This window comes from Hippopotamus amphibius, chromosome 14 (genome assembly GCF_030028045.1).
Source record: "Hippopotamus amphibius kiboko isolate mHipAmp2 chromosome 14, mHipAmp2.hap2, whole genome shotgun sequence".
Classification (NCBI taxonomy): domain Eukaryota; kingdom Metazoa; phylum Chordata; class Mammalia; order Artiodactyla; family Hippopotamidae; genus Hippopotamus; species Hippopotamus amphibius.
Window position 1 is genome coordinate 32,397,227 of NC_080199.1, and position 21,755 is coordinate 32,418,981.

Below are 21,755 nucleotides of genomic sequence, written 5' to 3' on the forward strand. Positions count from 1 at the left end.
CCTTAACACATATTCATTATTATTATAATATTCATTTTTTTCTTCTGCTATTGAAAGGAATTAAAATTAGGACCCTTTTGTGGGCCCCAAAGCTATACTGGGTCCTGAGTGTGGCCTTTTTTGCTTAACAGATAAGACAGTCCTGAGTTTCCCTGAATGTAGCACTTTCAGTTTTTAAACTGGAAAACTCCTGGACAAACAGGACGGGGCTGGTCACCCTAGGTGGGGCATTACATTTTTTGCAAAGTCCATCCCACCGGATGGTGTATGGAAGTTTGGAGGGGCCCTCCATCTCAAGTCAGAAGCAAGTCCTAGGTCCCGCTTTATAACATCAAAGTTCTACAACTGAATCACTTAATCTCTCTGTAAAATGGGCTAATGAAACCTGCCTTCTACTTCATAAGGTTGTGATGATCAAATGAATAATGTACATGAAAAATGCTTTGTTAAAATATAAACACTGTTGAGACTTACAGCTATATCATCAGATGGCAGTTTATAGGTATAACGTGGAGGTTCTAAAGCCCCCATCTCCCACCTTCTGGTCCAAAAGTATCTCCTACAATAACTCGCCGTAGGACCTGAACAGGTACAGATACACTCCTCTGGATCAAGGCATGGTTTCCCTGGGAGCTTCACGTAGAATATCAACTCCCCTAAAGTAGCTGATAAGTGGAAGCCGCTGGTGCCTTTACCTGCTGGTGCTGGGCACTGTGGGCTCACGGCTGCACCCGTCTGGGGAATTGCCCTTAGCTTGTGGGGCTGCCAGTAATACACCCTCCTCCTCCACTAAACCTGCAGCCAGGGACTGACTGACCTGGAATGTAGAGCCAGGTCTGCAGGGGACTGGTGCTTCAGCACTCACCTAGGCTAGATGGGGGCGCGTCGTGACTCAGCTCCTTCACCTGCCTCCCCTCCCTGCTTCCTTCTCTCCTGAGCACATACCCTTCACAAGTCACAGGCACCCAAAGCCCTGCCAGGCGCTGCTTCTAGGGGGCACAACCTAAGAGTAACAACCAGCACAAGACCAGCAGCTGTTCACTCTGCGGAGAGTCTGAAAGTGTTCGTGAAAGGAGACAGACCTGCGTGTAAAGCGTGCTGTTTACTGTGTCACCTTGGGACTGTCACCTTTCAGCTCCCTTATCTGTAAAATGAGGTGAACTGGGACTGTTTTGAGGATCACATTAGGTGACACAGGTAAAGTGTTTGATTATCGCCCAACACACAGTAATGACTCAATAATTCTTAAGCTTATGTTTCTATCACCTTGGAAAGTGTAAAGCAAAGAGGAGGTGTGGTTGGGAGTGGGGAGGAGAAGAAACAGCCTTGCATTTGGGCCCTGGGCACGCAGGGAGTGTAGAGAAGCCCCCGTCTCGTTATATTTGGAGACTCCTGAAACTTGGGCAGAAAGGGGAGGAAAAGACAAACTTCCATCTCAACTACTTGTTTGCTTCACCTCACTCTGGCCTCGCTTCCCGTGTTCTTGGCTAACCTGTTTCCTGTTTCTAAATGGTAAGTTCTTCCCCTGAGCTGGCGAAGAGCTGGAGGGTTCACAGCAGACTGAACCGGGATTCTGAGGTGGGCAGGATGCTGAATGTATATCTGGTGATACATTTGCAGAGATTGCAAACTCAATCATGAAGCATGGGGCAGGGTCAATGGAGAAAAGGCATTTTGCAATTATCTGCTTTTTTGTCTCTCACAAAGACTGAGTGTCCTGTGAGCCGGACCTAAGATCATCCCTTCTCTTTTCCAGTGTCTGGGACGGAGTAGATGCTCTCTAGGTGCTTGTTATATGGGCTGAATTGGGTCCCTCTCAAAATTCTTAACACCCAGTACCCCAGGATGTGCCTATATTTGGAGGCGGGGCTTTTAAAGAAGTGATTACATTAAAACGAGGCCATTGGGGTGAGGTCTAATCCAATCTGTCCTATGACCTTATAAGAAGAGGACTTTGGGCACACAGAGACACCAGGGATGTGTTTGCAGAGAGAAAAGGACATGAGAAGATGCAGAGAGAAAGAAGGTGGCCATCTGCAAACTGAAGAGAGAGGCCTCAGAAGAAACCAAAACTCATGACACCTTGATCTTAGATTCCCAGCCTCCAGAACTATGAGACAACAAATTTCTGTTATTTAAGTCAATCAGCCTACGGTACTTTGCTTTGGCAGCCCTAGCAAACTAATAGAGTATTTATGGAAAAAGTGGTTTAAACATTTCTAAAATAGCTAAGTCATTCAAAGAGCTTTGTGCCACCCTGTCTCTGACCTGTGCCCTTTGTGTCTTTAATTGCCCTACTGCCCAGGGCAGTTGCCAATAGCCATAGTACCTGCTCTCAACAGGATACCTCAGAGGCATCATCTCATCCTCACATAAACTGCACAGCAGCTATTGCCTCCATCTCCCAGATAAGACACCTGAAGCTCAGGGAGAGGATGTAACCTGCCAAAGTGGCAACAAGCAGAATCTGGCTTCTAAACCAAAGCCAATTCGTTCCTCAGCAACCAGCAATAATGCTCGTCATGAGTCATTGCAAGGCGGGACCCGTACCCTGGCATTAGAGTGAGAAAGGGAAGGTACACAGCAGGGCCTGCCTGACTCTTGACATCTCTGGAAGTCCCATGAGCTCTGCCCCACTGCCTGCAGCAGGAGAACCAGGACAGCTTCTCAAGGAATCATTGCAGCCGACAAACTTCTCTGTGTGTTCCCTGATATTTCGTTGCTTATAAACATATGTCCATGCAAAAACGTGTACACAAAAGGTCATAGCAGCATTATTCAAAATAGCCCCAAAGTGGAAACAACCACATGTCCATCAGTGGATGGGTGGATGCAACATGGGGCAGATCCATGCAATGCAATACTACTTGGCAATGAATGGTATCGATACATATCACAACATGGATGAAGCTTGAAACACACTAAGTGAAAGAAGCCAGACATAAAGAAGACGTATTTGTGATTCTACATGGATGCTGTCGTTTAGATTTTCCTTGGTATCCTCAATTCTCCTCACAAGCCAGGTGTCTGCTGCCCCTTTAGGCTCTGTTGGGTAAGGAGGAGAGTCCAGACAATAATAATGGTTTAGATGATTTTATAGTCACTTATAATATAATTTATAGTAATTTATAATATAATTTATAATATAATCCCGTTTCATTTCCATACCCATGTTCTAAGAGTAATATAATCCCTACTTTGCGGAGACATGGCTCAAGGAGCTGCTGGGTAGCAAAGCTGGGACTCCACCTGAGGCTTTCCAGCTCAAGGCCCATCATTTTGTCCTCTCTGCCAGGGACTCCCAGATTTACAGCACTTCCTGCAGTTGTAGAGAGAAAAGCAGATATCTCCTCTTTACCTTACATTTAGGGCTGGCTCTAATCAGATCCAGCATCCTGCTAAAGGGTCCTATATTTTCACACCTTTGGTAGCCGGGCATTCTCTAGAAGGAGTCATAAGGTAAGACACCCAAACAAGCTCACGGCCCTCACCGCTTTCTCCCTGCCAGTGACTAGCCTCAGGTATCCTATAAACACCTCATTGGCTCCACCCCAGAGTCTCTGAAATACTTTCTAGGAATAGTTTCCAACGAACTCACTTGCTTTCTCTGGGGACACCCCAGTTTTATCCTGTTGCCTCTTTCATGAAAGTCCCTGGGAATAACTAGGCCTTTTGTGTTTCACCCTTTTCCTCTGAAACTGGGCTGCCAGACAGAAGGTAAGAGCGCCATCTTTGGACCATGAACTAACCACAGGACTAAAGTCACACACTAAGAATGGCAGAGCAGGAAGTAAGAAGAAGCCTAGTTCCCCACGGAGCTGCCAAATAGCCCTGGATGATCTCTCTCTTAACTTTTGGCAAGAGAAAAAGAAACCTCCTAGTTTTTTCATGAGATTACTCTTTCACATTTTTGTTACTCAAGCTTAATGCTCTTCCTACCTGTTACAAGATCATAGTGGAGCAAACAGAAGGTCTAAAAGCCCATGGCGGTCTACAAAATATAAGATACTAGTGACTCTTATTAGTAAAACACTATTTTTTGCAAGACATTCAGTGTTCCTAGCAAGAAGGATCATGTGTTCAGTTCCTACTATTGCTTCCGATTGGGCCACATGCTTAGTGCACATTATCTTATTGAATCCTTCCAGGTGAGTATTTTTACCTCTAATTATAGGAACTCAAAACTTGGAGTGGTTAAATACCCTCTCACAGGAAGTGACAGCCAGGAACTGCAGTTAGGTCTATATGACTGCAATGCCAGGGTCTTTTCAGTGCATGATACTACATGTTGCACAGAGTACCATGTGATATAGCCAACCCAAGACACACAGGGAAATGCCCAGGAGTTCCAAGAGCTGGAAGATAACGGGAGGGAAGCTGGAAAGAGCAGCAGTATAAACAGCTGCTGCATCAACCCCGGGCAGCTCAGCCTCAAGCCTCACCCCTCCCGTGGCCACACTGAAGCCACGGGTGGCCTGGCACTGTTCCTTGCCAGACTCCTTCTCTAGATCTATCCCCCTACTAGGTGGCTGGATAATGTTTTATACTCTCTCCTAGCTCCAGGCTGTCCATTGACACAAGGTAAATGAGACAGGAAAATATAATGTATTCTATTTTCAGGTGAGAATAGTTTAATAAGTATGCAGGTGTTTTTTTTAATGAAAATGACTAATATTGGGAGGAAAGAAATTTTTTTCATCAAACCTACATGTTTCACTTACATCTCCTGCACAACCTCCCTCAGCACTACCTGCTCTTTTTTTTTTTCTTAGGACCCATTGGCCATGTCACTCTAACCATCTCCTTATGTCAGCCCATTTGGTGGCCCTAGAATAATTTCTGGAATCTCCAATCTAAAACATTTATGGTACAGCCCCACTCTCATCAACCTCTAATCCCACAGAAATTTTACTGCAATGGAACACTTTCCATCCTGACCAGAATATAAAGCAACATTTTTTATACGTGGATAGTTTCTATACTGTTATTAAAAGTGAATCAACCATATATGTCCCTGTGAATAATGCTCTTGTTAAAAAATACCCTTTTGTAGAGTGGATTAGAGATTAAAACCCTTTCAAATTGATAATGTCAAGAAATACATGCAGCAAAATTTCAGTTTTAAATTATTTTTTAAAGAAATTACTTATTTCAGTGACTGAGGTTATCCTGAGTTTCATATCTACTCAACACACATATAATGACAATTTAATAGCCTAAGTTCAGCCAATTAGATTTATTTCTAAGTGCTATCCTTCAGTATCCTTCCAATCAACTTTTAAACTTCTCACAAGAAAGATGAAACTCTCATCTCAGCTCCTCAAAATGCTGTTACGGGTACATTTGCCAAACAATGGCAGATACCAGCAACTATATTTTTTTTCAGCAACTATATTTTAAACGTATAATATTGTGGGGAAAGATGTATAAAAAGATGTGTCTCTATTATGCTGGGAACTACAAAAACCTTTCCCTTTTAAAGCACCAAATGCATAAGTTGAAAACTCTGATGTGAAATCATGATGTCAAAAGTCAATATGGAAAGAGAGAAAAAAAAAACCTTTTCAACTTCTGGCCCCTCTTTCATTTCCTCTTTGCGGCAAAATACCAGAAAGTGCCAGGTTTTACCCAATGCCTACAGCCTCTGCTCAAAGACATCTGTCTTCAGGTTTTAGGTGAAATTACTCTTCTTAAATTCTGAATCACAAAACCAGTCATAGTTTTGTGATTAGTTTTCTTTTTTTGAAACTATTGAACATTTGAAACTATCAAACATCCCCCATTTTTTTTTAAACCTCTTTATTGGAATATAATTGCTTTACACTGTTGTGCCAGTTTTTGAGGTACACCAAAGTGAATCAGCTGTATTTATACATATATCCCCATATCCCCTCCCTCCCGTGACTCCCTCCCACCCTCCCTCTCCTGGCCCTCTAAGTCATCACCCATCATTGAGTTTATCTCCCTATGTTATACAGCAACTTCCCACTAGCTATCTATTTTACATTTGGTAGTGTATCTATGTCAATGCTACTCTCTTACTTAGTCCCATTTCTTAAATGTGTCTCTTTTCAGATCCTCTTCATCTCCCTATGGTCCTTCTCAATTTCTATTTTTAATAATAGCACTATCCCAAGAGCATATAGGTCCACTAGGTAATCCACTGCTCCCCTAGCCAGTCAGCCCCAGCGCCTCCTGTCCCAACTCCAAGAATCCCCTGGGCCACCTCCCAACTAAGCTACAATTTCTCCATCTTTTGGGTCCTCTTGACAAAAAGACTTTGTGGATCTCACTCCTTCCCTTCCCACCCAAAGACAAAAATGCCTCTCGACTTAATAATAACTCTCCTTAAGAAAGATTTTGTGAGCAAAGAAATTGGAATGAGGTGGTGTAGAGATGAAAGAGAGTAGGAAGAGTAAGACAGCGGAGAAAAATGCAGAGCAGAAAATAGGATAACAAAGCAGAGGACAAGAGAAGAAAAGAGAAAAAAAAAACAGCAAAAAGAATTCATGGCTGGTATTTGGTCATGTAATAGTGTTAGCCATATTGAGCTTAGATTTTATACATATTATCTCATTTAAGACCCATATAATAATGCCTGAAGGCTGATATCATTATCCTCCTTCTATACCTAAGTGAAACTTTATAATGAATAATTTCAATGAAGTCGGAGTCCTTTTTTGGAAGGTAGGGCAAGAGTTGGAAATGTGGACAGTGGATAAAATTAGTTCTTTCTGGAAAGAGGTTTTAGGATGAGTAGTTTGCCTGAGGCTACACAGCCAGTGCACAGTTGGGATTCCAACCTAAATTGACCTGACATCAAAGTTCCTCTCCCAGAAGCCCAGGAAACAAAAAGGGGCCAACAGGTAGAAATTTACCAGGTTAAAAGAAAGGCTGAGAAGAATGACATTTCCTTTGCAATAGAAGTCTCTGATGGACCTCAACCAAGAGTGAGATTTGAAGCGACTTTCTCTGATCATTTTACCAAAGCATCATGAGATCAGCATAGAGTGACAGCTGGATATTTAATGGCTCCAAAGTCTCCCAATTAATTTATCAAGCTTCTAATATACTTATGTAAATTGATATCTTTACGGAAAAGACCAAATGTGAATAGTTGCCTAAGAGAAAGCTCTAAAGTGATAGAAAGTATAAAAAAGCAAACATAGAATAAGGAAATAAATACAGCAAAAGTGTCTAGAATGACATATGTAGCTTGGTGGTATTCACTTTTGTGTATGAAAAGGTCTTCATGGTCCGATAATACCTATTGGGTTGGCTAAAAAGCTCGTTCAGGTTTTCCATAAGATGTTATGGAAAATCCCAAATGAACTTTTTGGCCAACCCAACACTAGTACTTTTTTCCCAAAAATCACTGGTAACAGGGAAAAACCCCTAGAAACTGAAAAAGGACGAATGCTATTAAACCATTTTCAACAGAAGAATAAGAGAGGCTCTATAATTACAAATCAATGAACAGCAGAATTATTTTCTGTAAGATGAATACCACAAACCATCAAGCAACTAATTATCACCTAAAAGAACATGAAATATCATGTAAGGATAAAACAAACAGGGCTTCCCAAAGTGTAAACGTTAACAAGTGCATTTAAATTAATAGACTATGTTTAGCCTTCACACGCAGTGTAAAGGAAATCCGATAATTATCAGACTGGGAAAGACTCATTTAGCCTGCTGTGATGGTTAGCAATTTGCTATTTCTTCAGTCACAGAGCCTCCCAGTCTACACTTAACATTAGAAAACTTGGGTACTGATGGCGAAAGAGTTTATCAATAGACTGTAGCACAAATAAAATCTTGTAGCCAACTAGTTGTCTATATGCTATGAGTTGTGAGTCTAATAACCATCAACCGTAAAATGTCCTTACTGTTTGCTCTTGCTTTTAGCATGAGCCCTCACCTGCCCTTGTTTCCGCCACCAGCCTCTTCTGCAGAACGATAAGTAACACCAAACTTTAGCATGAGGAGTCCTACTCGCTGGGACAGTGATCGATTTCATTTTATGAAAGACACTGGTCTAATACTCATTAGTAAAACTGCTATCTAATAGAAATTATCTATTGCTTGAGCCCCTCATGGACTGTTTTCAGTTCTAGTTGAAAATATTTGTTAAATGAGTAAAAATCACAATTTTGACCATGGACTATAAACCAAAGTACTGTTACCTTAAGTTCCTTATCATATTTCATATTCACCGCAGCTCTGCCATGTGGTCACTCTTCATCCCAATTTTACACAGTGAAATCTTTCTCATTATATTAGTAATAACATGTTCAATAGAAAATATGGAAAATTTAAGAAAGGACAAAGAGGAAAAAGTCAGACACTTTTCATCAATCTTTGTTCTTTTCTTCCATGGTTGTTTATTATTATTATTATTAATTATTATTATTGTTATTATTTTGCCTATTAGAGCCTACTGATACACATTTTTCAATGCCATTTAAAAATATTTAAATAATTATTTCTTCTGCAACTACAAAATATTTCATCTTATGGGTCTATCTATCAGTATAATCAGTATAACATAATTCCTCTGTTTTTTCCAATAAAACCATACAAAAATCTTTTGACCACATCCCTAATTATTTTCATCTATCTCCAATGGATCCTTAAAAGTTACTTGCCAAGGGATGTAACTTCTAAAATATTCTTGGTCCCTATTGTCAGATCTCTTCCCACAAACTTTATACCAGTTTATAATCTACTAGCAGCTTATGAATGTCCACACATGGGCCAGCATTTAGAATTATCATTTATTAGTCTCTTTAATGATTTAATAGATGAAAGTGGAATCATTTTGGCTCAAATACATATTTTTACAATTTTATTGGTCATTTTATTTCTTATTTTGTGAATTTTCCATTGATTAACATTACAGATGTCTTATCGTTTACTTATTTTCTTTATATGTCAGAAAGATTTGTTTTTACTTTCCCAGTTTTCACTTAGCTTCTAATTCTGATATTTTTTTTGATCAGCAATTTCCAATTTTGTAATTCTCTATCTTTCCCCTTATTAGTTCTTTCACTCCTTAAAAGTTCCTGTAGACCATCCATGACTTCTTTCTGACCTCAAAATCCAAGTCCTACAACGCTGCTCCTACATCACTCTCGTCTTTCTGCCTCTATTCAAGCTACCAAGTCAAGCTGCCATAAACTGCTTACTGTTTGAACAGCTTCCTACCTATATTCCCAATCTCTAGACTTACCCTCTTCTAATCCATTCTCACAAGTGCCAAAGTAGTCACCACCTTGCTTAAAAGCCTTCAATGGCCCTCCATTTCTGTCAGGATAAAATCCAAATTGTTAACAAGGCTTACAAGTCCATACCCTCCGGCCTCCTTTCTCCCCACTCCACATGCCTCACTCAAACTCTAGTTCAGCTAAGCTAAGTAGTTCCAGTTCCTGAGGGCTCCATTCTTTTCATCACTTTTAGGCTATTGCTAACTCTGCACTTTATACCTAAAGCATTCTTCTTTCTGAGCCTCTCCTCATCCTTACTCTCCTTTCAGGAAAGACTTACACACATTTTTCAAGTCACACATTACATATCCTCCTGGATGCATTCAGAGACACCATTGCAACCCGTCCTCACCTCCACCTCCCCAGGCTGAGTTAAGAGCCCAACTAAGTGTTCAAATAGCAAAGAGCACCTCTCCATAACAACGTTACCATACAGACTGCCTGTCTGTGTGGCTGAATAGTTTTTCTCCACCCCCAACACACACACACACACACACACACACACACACACACACACAGACCTATTGTAAATCTTGAAGGTTGTAACCAAGACCTTCCTCTTTACAGTTGTATTTCCAAATATTATTTTATCTGGCGTATGATCAACTCCAGAGGAATATTTCTTGGACAAATGAGATTAATAAATATTTACATGTTTTCTTCTAATTTAAAAATTATATTTTATCATTACATGGAAACTTAAATCCATGTGGATTTACTTTGGTAATGGCTGAATATGTTTCCCATTTATATAAGATTTTTTCCTTTGTCACATAAAAAATTCTTATATATTCTAGCGTGTGCTTCATAGCTGTCTCTTCTGTTCCATAAATCTACCTTTAGTTTCTTGCAATAGAAACAAACTGTTTTACTTACTGTCTTTTTATAATACATTTTAATACCTAATTCAAGTACTATCATTAATTTACCTCATAGAAATTCTATCAGCTGTTCTAACTATTTCTTTAAGATAAACTTTAAAATTATTTTCTCTGGTTTCAAAACAAATATTCTATTAGAACTTTTGATTGGAATTTCATGAATCCTGTAAAATGGTTTAGGAAGAGCAGATATTGATGATGTTCAATCTGTCCATCCAGGAATAGTACTCAAAGAAGCACTTCCTCAAGGAAGTCTTTAGGTCTTATAGTAAACATATGTGATTTTCTTAATCTAGGTCACACATTTTTCTTATGGAAATTTTTTTCTTGAAGTTTTACACATATTTGTGCTATTGTAAAAGAAATAGTAACATATCATATTATGTTACTATAAATATATATGTATAATTCAGTAGGAATCCTGAATTTTCTTTTTATTTGTTGGTACTGTGAGGTAAGTATCATCATACAAGTGACACTTGGTCAAAGTGGGGGTTGTAATTAAATCCAAGGCTATCTGAGTTTCAGCCTCCTCCGGTTTTTTCCTACATGAATTCCATTCAAATATTTACCTAATGATAAAAGAGAGAACACTGGGAAGGAGGGGAGAGGAGGGTTGGGCTGTAGGGCCCAGTTTTCTCCAAAGTGTTTAAAATTAACTCTTGGTATAGATGTACTATGCATATCTTGTGGCTTCTATGCATTTTCTGGAATACTGCCACAGTCTCCTGGGATGTGTGTATTCTAGTTGAAAAAGCATGATCTATATAGTTCATTACTTTCTCCCAAAAGGTTCCATACAAAGGAGACCATCACATTTTAGGCCAGGGAAACCTGGGTCTAGAAATACAGAATAAATTATTTAGATGCTTAGAACACTCAAGTATACAATTACAATGAGTATTCAGAACCAGAAGTAAGCCAGTTGTTTAATGAACAGCTATAAAAAGTACCCTTCCAATTAATAATCACAATAAGAGGATGACTCATTTCCTTAAAAAGTTTAGCAACTCACATAAAATGCAAATCTAATAGATGTAGGTGTCATTTGACAAAGAATCCATTTGAGGAAGGGCCTTTCCCAAATTCTAAAATCTCATGGATTTTTACAATGGTAAACTAGAAACCCTTAAGAAATACATTTGATTAAAAAGTAAACTTTGAGCAACTGCAGACAAATATTCAGTAATTAATACATAAAACCCTTATTTCCAAGTTCTCAGCAAGAGAAAAGGAAACATGATCAACAAATAGCCTAGAAGCAGGATAATGTGAGAAGGCTAACTGTGTGGGACCAACAGAGGTTTCCCCTGGGCCACTGGCTGGCCAAGCATCCTATCACAGCCCTCTTAAAGAATGCTTAGAGTTAACGCCCAGATCATAGGGACACTATCAGTTAAATCATGGTGAAGTTGACTGCTTAGTAAATTATATGCAGCTCATTCCACAGTCTGAGTTAGTCGTTCAGAACATCTCCTCTTTGCTTTGTTTACAAAGTTTCCAGGAAAATAAATCTCTCGGCTGTTTCTGTCAGGTAAGCAGCCCGTATGGACTGGTAGCTGAGGTGAGGCTGTCTCTGACTGAGTGTACCACAACCTACAACCTACACACACATTGTCTTCCTACACAGGGGCTGACCGCTCCTGAGTCTGAAACCTAGGAATATAATAAATAACAAGACTGACTCCACAAGCCACAAATTAAAAATGTATTTCTTCATGTCGCAGTCATTCCATACGCACTGTAATAATGCTCTCAAGTATTACTGGATAAAGGAAATTCTTCTTTCCAGATAATTTCTTTTATAAAGCCAGAGGGAAGCTCATTTATTGCTACCATGTATTTTATGTGAAAGAAATATGAAAAATCATTGAAAAAATTCAGTAGGACCAAAATCAGGTGACTCCTTCTGGTTCTGTTAACTATGATTCTGGCAAGTTGTTTAACATGTATACGTTTTGTCACCCTCGTCTAGAAAATTCGTGAGTTAGACTAGATAAGTCTATGCTCCATTCCAATTGAAAATTTATGTCAATTTGATCTAAGGTTTACATGAAGCTAAAATTTTAATGAAAATCCTGGCCTCTTATCTGAATTCTATATCTATCCTGACATTTAGAATCAAACAAATGTTTTACTAAAAATGTTACTGATGTAATATCACAGTTTTCTCAAATTGATTTTCCCAATACTTTAATTCTAGAATACAGCAAATATCAGAAAGACCATAAACTGTGGAAGAGAAAGCTGGTTTTAAATTTGATCACATTTCATGGCAAGTAAAATTATAATCCACAAACGCTATACTTTAGCTTTCTCATTACTATAAATGTTTGAAAGCCAAATTAGTATAAAATTCCTCAGTAACTTTTGGGAACTGAGCTCTAAACGCCCCTGAGACAGCACGTGACCTGCTCAGCAATGGGAAGTAATAAAAGCTCTAGAATGGAAGACAGGGCCAGGTACGCTGTGGGAAGCACCCTTCTGGAGGACAGAGAGAGCTGGTTGCAAGTGTGAGTAGCTCCTGAGTTCAATTCCCACAACTCTGTGTCTCGGATACAAATGGTGGGGAAAAAACACAGGTCAGACAAGTCAGCCTAGCTATTAATTATAAAGGAGAGCCTGGTTAAATAACTTTTCTGTTCTTATCAAAGAGCTTCCAAAACTGTTTTTTCAGGACCAGGATATGAATAGAGGTTGGAAATTGCCCCCGTGTACATTAATCAACATGTAGGTCAGAAGTCAGGATATAACGGAGCAAAGTTAGCCAAATGCACATGAATCCTCGTGGGAAACTGTGCACCTCCAGTTAACCCTGCCATGCTTTACTCCCTGGTACATTCACTCAAGAAATGTGATTTTCTTATTTGGGAAAGACAGAGTGGAGGTCTGGGCAACTCTCACTCACAGGTCAGATGTTTTCAGCAGTTAAGAGAAACAAACAAGACTTCTTATCTATAAAACGGTAGAGTTCACCATTTCAGTAAAAGCATCATCTGTGAAAACAGGGAGCTGCTTTTAAAGAATGTTTTTATAGTCACTTGAGAAAATAGACCAGTGAGTGCTGGTCCCTCGACTTAAAAAATTTGCTATCCTTACGTGTGACTGGAGTCGCCAGCTGACAGCTCCTACATGGAAATTCAAACAGGCTTTCATTTCTCTGCTGCCCGGAAATGTGTAAAATTGCAGAGAATGTAAAAGCAATACCATCTAAAATCACAACAAGGAGAAGCAGAGTTGTCGACAAGCAGAACAGCCCGTTGGAAGCTGTTAAAATTTCACTTGGAAAAAAAAAAGTTAAGAGAGTAAGTTCTAATTTTAATCACTTGCAAAGAAAACAGGGAAAGTTATGCAATAAAGCAGATGTATTTACATTTGCAAATATAATTCAACTTACCAAATTTCTTGAGCAGAAAACCGGAACTTTTGGTCTAAACAGCCTGCAGTGATTCCCCAGGTGGATCTGACTGAAACTAATAGTTACCTGGAGTTTACTGAGTGCAGTTTCCACCTCCACCTGCCTGTGTTAATGAACAGATCAGAGGCTTCTCTCTCAGTGGCTGAGTCACCCCGGGAAGAGGTGGGTGGTGTGAAAGAGGGTGTCACCTTGTACAAATACCGATTCAACTAAAGCAGCTCGCTCACGGACCTGCTGTCTTTGGTGAATTCTTCGTGTAATTTATGGCCTTGATAGACCAAAAATATGTACTTCTGTTATCACCCTTTTAACTGACATCAATACACACAACTCTATTCCTGACAAGGTGCCATGGTATCCAACCTACTTGGGATTCTCTTTTGTAAAACAAAGCATAAAAGTTAAGGTGGGAGGAATCTCTATCTGCCCACGGTGCTGGACGGCTGGGGCCCAGATACACACACAGGAAATGCACTGCTGGTAGGAATCATCCTCAGGAGAGAAAAGTCCTTTGGAACCCTGAGATCAGGAAATATGAAAAGAATCTATTACACAAATTCTACACATGGAAATTTGGTAAAACTATCAGAGGAAAAATATATCCTGAAATATAAGAACTCTGACCTTTTTACGATTTTAGCACTTATAAAAGTGTAAAAAGAATGCTGGAAACGTCTTTCACATCTGAGGGCAGCAGTAGACTCCAGCGTTGACACCTCCTTCTGGTGAGGAAGGAACGGTAAGGAAAAGCCACACTAGGTGGGGGCTCCTATTACAGGTTCTGAAATGTACCTTTCGTGGCAGCCGGGAAGGCTTTAAAGAAGCTTAGCGAATCTGGAACACTGCTGAGAGGAGCAAGTCATTAGAATTTCCTGGGTCATCTTTATTCATCTGTCACACCAATAATTAACCAAACCCTCCCTGTTTCAAGACAGCTCCTGGAAAAGCACAGTCCAGCTGAGCTATAGTCACAGAAGGGACTGTAAGAAGATGTAGAAACATGCAGATTAGAAGGTTCAGGCAACTGCAGGATGCAGTCATTATGAACTGAGACATCACTTTCTTGATGTGCCCTTATTCTGGGATGAGGAATTTGAAAATCTAAAATCTACATATATATATATAACTTTTACAGAACATTTTATATATGTATTTACTAAATATATTTAGTAAATATATATATGTAAATATATATATATATATATATTTACTCAGTGCTTTCATAGAATTTTATGTCTCCAAGATATTCTAGAAATACGTTTTAAATTTCTGTGATGCCCATAAATGTCAGTTGGACTGAGGTTGGCTATTAATATCACAGATGAGAAAGTTGAAAAACCAAGATTTGAATTGGCTCATCTCAAAAAAATAAGTAAATTAGAAGTATTACATTCAGGATTGTTCAGCATTCTTTTTTTAAATTAATTAATTAATTTATTTATTGGCTGTGTTAGGTCTTCACTGCTGCGCTAGGGCTTTTTCTAAGTTGTGGCAAGCGGGGTCTATTCTTCATTGCGGTACGTGGGTTTCTTATTGCAGTGGCTTCTCTTGTTGTGGAGCATGGGCTCTAGGCACCCAGGCTCAGTAGTTGCAGCACAGGGGCTCATTAGTTGTGGCTCATGGGCTTAGTTGCTCCATGGCATGTGGGATCTTCCTGGACCAGGAATCAAACCCATGTCCCCTGCATTGGCAGGCAGATTCTTAACCACTGTGCTACCAGGGAAGCCTCAGCATTCACTTAGCTGAATGAAGGGCTAAAACAGTTTCCGAGTTAGCTTGTAGGGACAAGTAGTAACTTATAGAATGCTTAAATGTATGTTTTCGTCCTTTGTAAATTATAGAACCAGAAAATAATTTCCTACCTTGCAATGAAGAAAAATATACTGCCCAAGATACATTTAAAGCTTTTAAGCTTCCAAGCAATTGTTTCTGCATGGAATAAAAGAAACTTTAATTTCTTTTATATACTGGAACCCATACCACTAAGCCACGTCAGTGTCTTTCCATTTAGAACTAAATTTTTGATTCAAAAAACGGCTAATTCTAAACACTTGGGCAAAATTCAGACCTCCTTATTGCTGAACAGACATTCACCCAAAAGACTGCTGAAAATTAAGGATCTCAAAGTTCAAAGAGGTCAAACAAGGATGTGCATGGGCGTGGAGGTTGGCCAAATAGTTTGGCCTTAGTTTCGCTCAGGCCTTGAGCTGGGCAGCTTTCAGCATGCTTAGAATAACTTGGCTTTACCACACCTATTTCACTGTGAGTGGTGTTCTTGAGGTCTTTTTAGAATGTAAGCTCCTAGGCTGGGATGGCAAATGTTTTACCATGGGTGCCAATGCCAACTGCTTGGCACTGGCCGCCTGGGGGGACATGGTGAGATTTGTAAGGCAACTTTGAACTGGCCTAGGAGAGAGCCACACCTGATTAGCAATGTCTGCCGCAGGTCTCAGATGGGGGAGGGTTTGATGAACCTAACTCCCAAAACAGGGCAGTGCTTTTCCGAGGAGTTGTATCCAATGAAAAAACAGCTAAAAACGAGCACTTATTCCTACATAGTAATGAAAATAGCAAATGCTTACATATTTCATGCACCAGGCATTGTTTTAAGAACTTGTCATACATTCATTTAAGAACTGCTATTGAAAAATTGTCACTTCCTGCTACAGTCTGAATGGTTGTGTCCCCTCAAGACTGATATGTGAAATTCTAACCTGCAAAGAAAGATGATGGTATCAGGGAAATGGGGCCTTTGGGAGTTGCTTAGGTCATGAGTGTGGAGTCTTCATGAATGGGATCATTGTTCTTATAAAAGAGAACCTCCCCCCACCCCACCCCCCCCACCCCCCACCCCCCACCCCCCCCCCCCGGGTGCCCGCTCCGCCCCCGAGCTTCCTAGCCCCTTCTACCATATGAGGACACAGTGAGAAAAAGCAGGCTATGAACGAGGAAAAGGAGCCTCACCAAACCACGCTGGCAGCCTATCCTCAGACTTCCCAGCCTCCAGAACTAGAAGAATCAAATTTCTGTTGTTTATAAACTGTCCAATCTGTGTAATTTTGTTATAGCAGCCTGAACAGACTAAGATAACTTCTCATCCCAGAGAGATTCAAAAAGTGACACTGAAAATGCAAAAAAATACAAACAGGACAAATCAGCATCTCAAAGCTCTCTAATCTGTCAGGCAAGGACTTTGAGAGGTTGAAAGATAGAGGGCTCCCCACTTTCCTCCCAGATGGAGAAAATAAATGTTGTGTACATGTTGAAACAAAAGCCATATCATTTGAGTAATAATTACAGAGCTAATTTCTCTTTGGCGGGGAGTAGACAGATGCCAGAATTAATGAATTACTGCCTTAGTGCCAGTGCTACAGGAGCGGGTGCATTGCTTAATGCACATGGATGGGGCCAGCATGATGCAGACCCAGGGAGGGCCCAGCAGAAACCCCACGGGAGCCTGTGTTCCATCGTCTGTGCAGACCCACTGTTCCCTATGGGCAGTCACTTCATCCTCAGGTCCACGTCTTTCTTGCTGCGGGGAGATGGATGAGACCAATCTCTCTACCACCTGAACAGGTCACAACGAAGAGATCAGGTTTATTTAATCAGGACTCCATACTTGCACGCTATAGACCACATCAGGAGGAAGCAGGAGGGCCCAGCCCCAGGTTCCTGAGGCTTTCTGACTCTCTTCATGCTCCACGCAGGCAAGTAAACTTGCCCAAAGAAACCAGCAGAGACGAGGCAAGGCTGATGATTATGATGGTGGTAAAAGTAACAACAACTAGAGCTTAAGTAGGTGCCGGTCATTGCTTAGCGCTTCACAGGTTATTTCATTTAATCCTCACAGAAACCTTATACTCTAGGAACCATAGGAACTGCTGTTAGGTCGCGATAGCAGAAAACAAACGCCTAAGCTCACACAGTTGGGCATTAGACATGTCCAGAATCTCAGTCTAGGCAGGCTGACTGAAGAGCCCACATTCTTGGGAATGAAGGTCCCCAGTGTCTCTCCAAGGTGCCGGAAAGGAAATGGGCACTTTACCCAAGAGACCGTGGTTGGATTACAGGGTGAGCTAAATTTACAGCAGGTGACAGAAAAGCACAGTGGCTTTTAGCAGGAAACATGTGTGTATATGCTTGTGTGTAGGCACTTGTATCACTCATAGCATCAAAAAATAATAAACCACAGCCCACATGTGTTAGATCAAAATTATCAGACAGGAGAATAGCCAGAAGTTGCTATAGAATCCAGGTCCTTTAACAATGGTGTAAATCTAACTCACCAGTTTTCTTTTTCCCTTTCAAATAGACTCCTTTTAGAGCAGTTTTAGGGTCACAGCAAAATGAGGAGGAAGGTACAGAAACAACCCATGTACCCCTTCCCCCCACATGCATAGCTTCGGCTATTTATCAACAACCCCCATCAGTGTGGTACATTTGTTACAATCAATGAATCTGTACTGGTACATCATCATCACTCAAAGTCTGTACTTTGCATTAGGACATCACTCAGAGCTGAACATTTAATGGGTTTTGATGAATGTATAATGGCATGTATCCACCATTAGAGTATCATGCAGAATAGTTTCACTGCCCTAAAAATCCTCTGTTCTCCACCTGATCATCCTTTCTTCCCCCAAAGCACTGGAAACCACTGACCCTTTTACTGTCTACGTGGTTTTGCCTTTTTAAAAATGTCGTATAGTTGGAATCATACAATATACAGCCTTTTCAGATTGGTTTCTTTCACTTAGTAATATGCATTTAAATTTCCTCCATGTCTTTTTATGGCTTGATAGCTTATTTCTTTTTAACACTGAATAATGATCCACTGTCTGGAGGTACCGGTTTATTTAGCCATTCACCTAATAAAGGTCATCTTGGTTTCCCAAGTGTTGGCAATGATGAGAGAAGCTGCTGTACCCAACCACATGCAGTTTTCTTTTCGATATTCATTGGCGTATAGTTGCTTCATAATTTTGTGTTAGTTTCTGCTGTACAGCAAAATGAATCCACTATACATATACATATATCTCATCTTTTTTTAGATTTCCTTCCCATTTAGCTCACCACAGTGCATTAAGTAGAGTTCCCTGTGCTATACAGTAGGTTCTCATCAGTTATGTATTTTATACACAGTATCAATAGTGTATATATGTCAATGCCAATCTCCCAATTCCTCCCACTCCCTCCTTTCCCCCTTGGTATCCATACATTTATTCTCTATGTCTGTCTCTATTTCTGCTTTGCAAATAAGAGCACCTATACCATTTTTCTAGATTCCACATATATGTGTTAATATACGATATTGTTTTTCTCTTTCTGACTTACTTCACTCTGTATGACACCCTAGGTCCATCCACGTCCCTACAAATGACCCAGTTTCATTCCTTTTTATAGCTGAGTAATTAATATCCCATTGTATATATATATGCCACATCTTCTTTATCCATGCCTCTGTTGATGGACATTTAGGTTGCTTCCATGTCCTGGCTATTGTAAATAGTGCTGCTATGAACATTGGGGTGCATGTGTCATTTTGAATTATGATTTTCTACAGGTACATGCCCAGTAGTGGGATTGCTGGGTCATATCATAATGCAGTTTTCTTTTTTAAAAATTGTTTATACAATATTTTGAACTAGTTATATATCTACATTTTTCAGAAATTAAAAGTATAAGAAGGAATACAATGAAAAGTCTTTCTCTCCCTCCAAAACTTAATCTCCAAAAAAAGGGTAGTTATTAGCTTCTGCTGGAACTAATAAATCCCAGAGATATTTATACACATACAAACGAATGTAAGCTATAGATATTTCCTCTATTTTTTTTTTTTTATTATTATTATTTTTTTTTGGCACACGGGCTTAGTTGCTCCACGGCATGTGGGATCTTCCCAGAGCAGGGATCGAACTCATGTCCTCTGCATTGGCAGGCAGACTCCCAACCACTGCACCACCTAGGAAGCCCTATTTCCTCTATTTTTACACAAATGTTTGCATATTATACTATTCTGAATTTTTTTTCCTTTAACATTATATCTTGAAGATCTTTCTACATAGTGTTTTTCACAGCTGCCTGGCATTCCATCATACAGATATTCCATAATCTATTTCATCTATCCACTACTAATGGACATTTCTACTATTTCCAAGCTTCTGCCAACAAACAATGCTGTACTGAAGAGCACTGCATGTAAATATTTTGCACACATGTGCAGATAAATTCTTAGAGATGTAATTGCTGGAGTCAAGGATATATATATTTTAGCTCTGGTCGATAAATATTACCAAATTGCTCTCATGAATTTACCAATTTATCTTTTATTCTCTTTTGTTTCAGTTATTTGTTCATTTAACAAATATTAAGTTCCTAATATGCCTCTCATAGTTTCAGTTCCAAGTGACAGAAAAATTAATGGCTTGATAGCTCATCTCTTTTTAACACTGAATAATGTTCTATTGTCTGGAGGTACTACAAGGAGACCTGGTGATTGGTCTCTAGGAACTCACCATGTTTGAGGAGACAGACATTGAATTAAATAGCTGTAAATAGCTATAATACACCAGGATAAAGTAATACAGAGCAATTTGGTGGGTTTCACATGGTGGAGAGACTAAAGAATTCCACCTGGACCTGGAAGATGTTGTTGATGCTGAATTTTGAAGTTTGAGTGGATGATGATTAGATGCTCAAGAGGGAAGTGAGTCAACCAACCACAGTGCCTTCCTAGAATTTCTTCTTAACATCCTCCAGATTTCTGCTTGTGAATATAAGCAATCCGAGGCATGGCAATCCAAGGCATGGCTGGTTCAATTAATGAGAGACATAGGAGTTGTAATTCGGTAAGCAGGACTTGCTGCTGAATGCACCTCAATAGTGCCAAAGCTGAGAAACCCCGGTTGAAAGTTTTGCTACCTTCCTCCTTTGCTACTTGCTTCCTCGTGGCTGCACCCACCAGAACCAGCCGTTTTGCAGCCCAGCAATACCACTTCCTCAGGGCCAAGACTGAGATTTGGAGCAGACTTTCTTTTATCATTTTACCGAAATATCAGAGTTCAGCATAGAGTGATCATTGGATATTTTAACTGCTCCAAAATCTTCCAATAATTTATCAAGCTTCTAATATACTTATGTGAATATCTTTATGGGAAAAGCCTTACTTTAAAACACAGATTATTTCATTGTTTTATGATCATCATTTCTGATTTTCCTCAATTCACAATCCATCTTTCCACTTTTCATCAGGCTCTCCATTGCCAAATATTCCATGGTATTACCTCTCAAGCTACCCCTTGCAATCAGGGGCCTGTATATTTAGCTTTATTCTAAACGTGTAGCACAGTTCTGACTCATAGTAGCATTCCGTATTGTTGATTGAATGTTGGAATTATAACCATAAACAATAAGAGTGCATATACAAGGAGTATTCACTCTTTGCCAAAACTCTGATTTATCTGTTTTATAAATCTGATTTTCTTATCAGATTTTTCTATCTCTGCCTGGACTACAGACTATAGATGATATAATAGGCTGAATTTAAGGCTATATTATTGGCTCTTCGACTCACCTACAGGTTATAACATTCACTGTTCTCTTAAAGCAAGAGAAGATCTCTCTGCATCTTGTAGAGATTGCTCAAATCATAATTACCATAGCTGCACTTATTGCCCAAGGTGGAAACCTTCTTGTCATTGCCTCCTGCTTCCCTCTCTCCACTCCACATCCTCATCCAATTAAATGGTGACTGGTCCATCACTGTCAAGTCTACCTCCTAATTCAGTCCAACCTTCCCCTTCCACTGGACTCCCATTGCCCCTGCTTTGACTGGGAACCTCATCATCTTGAGGGAACACTACTTTCATCGCCTGATAACTGGCCTCTTCCTTGTTCAAATTTGCCCCCTGCTGAGTCAGTCAGGCTCTTTCAGGTTGTAAAGATCAGATATAAGCTCCGGAAACCTCAGTGGATAGGAGCGTACTAACAGTTACTTAAAATCTATGTAGATTTCTAAGAATCATCATTTTGGGTACTGTGGCTCTACCCTGTTTAACTGTTAGTACACTCTCATCAACTGAGGTTTCCGGAGCTTAAAACTCTACTTAGTACTCTGTAATGACCTATATGGGAAAAGAATCTAAAGAAGAGTGGATATATGTAATATGTATAGCTGATTCACTCTGCTGT

At 39.9% G+C, this 21,755-nt stretch overlaps 1 protein-coding gene across 7 annotated transcripts in view; it reads right to left on the reverse strand.

The window, feature by feature from the left end:
* Positions 1–21,755, reverse strand: part of SCEL (sciellin) — a 125,047-nt gene that overhangs the window by 99,801 nt on the left and 3,491 nt on the right. For 3 of the 7 annotated variants that reach the window (XM_057707255.1, XM_057707254.1, XM_057707253.1), the window contains exons 1-2: positions 14,190–14,365; positions 13,545–14,084 (exon numbers count right to left, since the gene is read on the reverse strand). The exons of 1 other annotated variant lie outside the window; for it this stretch is intronic. The gene's annotated coding sequence lies outside the window, so the exon portion shown is untranslated. Of the gene's footprint in view, positions 1–13,544; positions 14,085–14,189; positions 14,367–21,755 lie in introns of those variants that run through there. 3 more of the 7 variants (XM_057707251.1, XM_057707252.1, XM_057707249.1) reach the window with 3 other exon arrangements.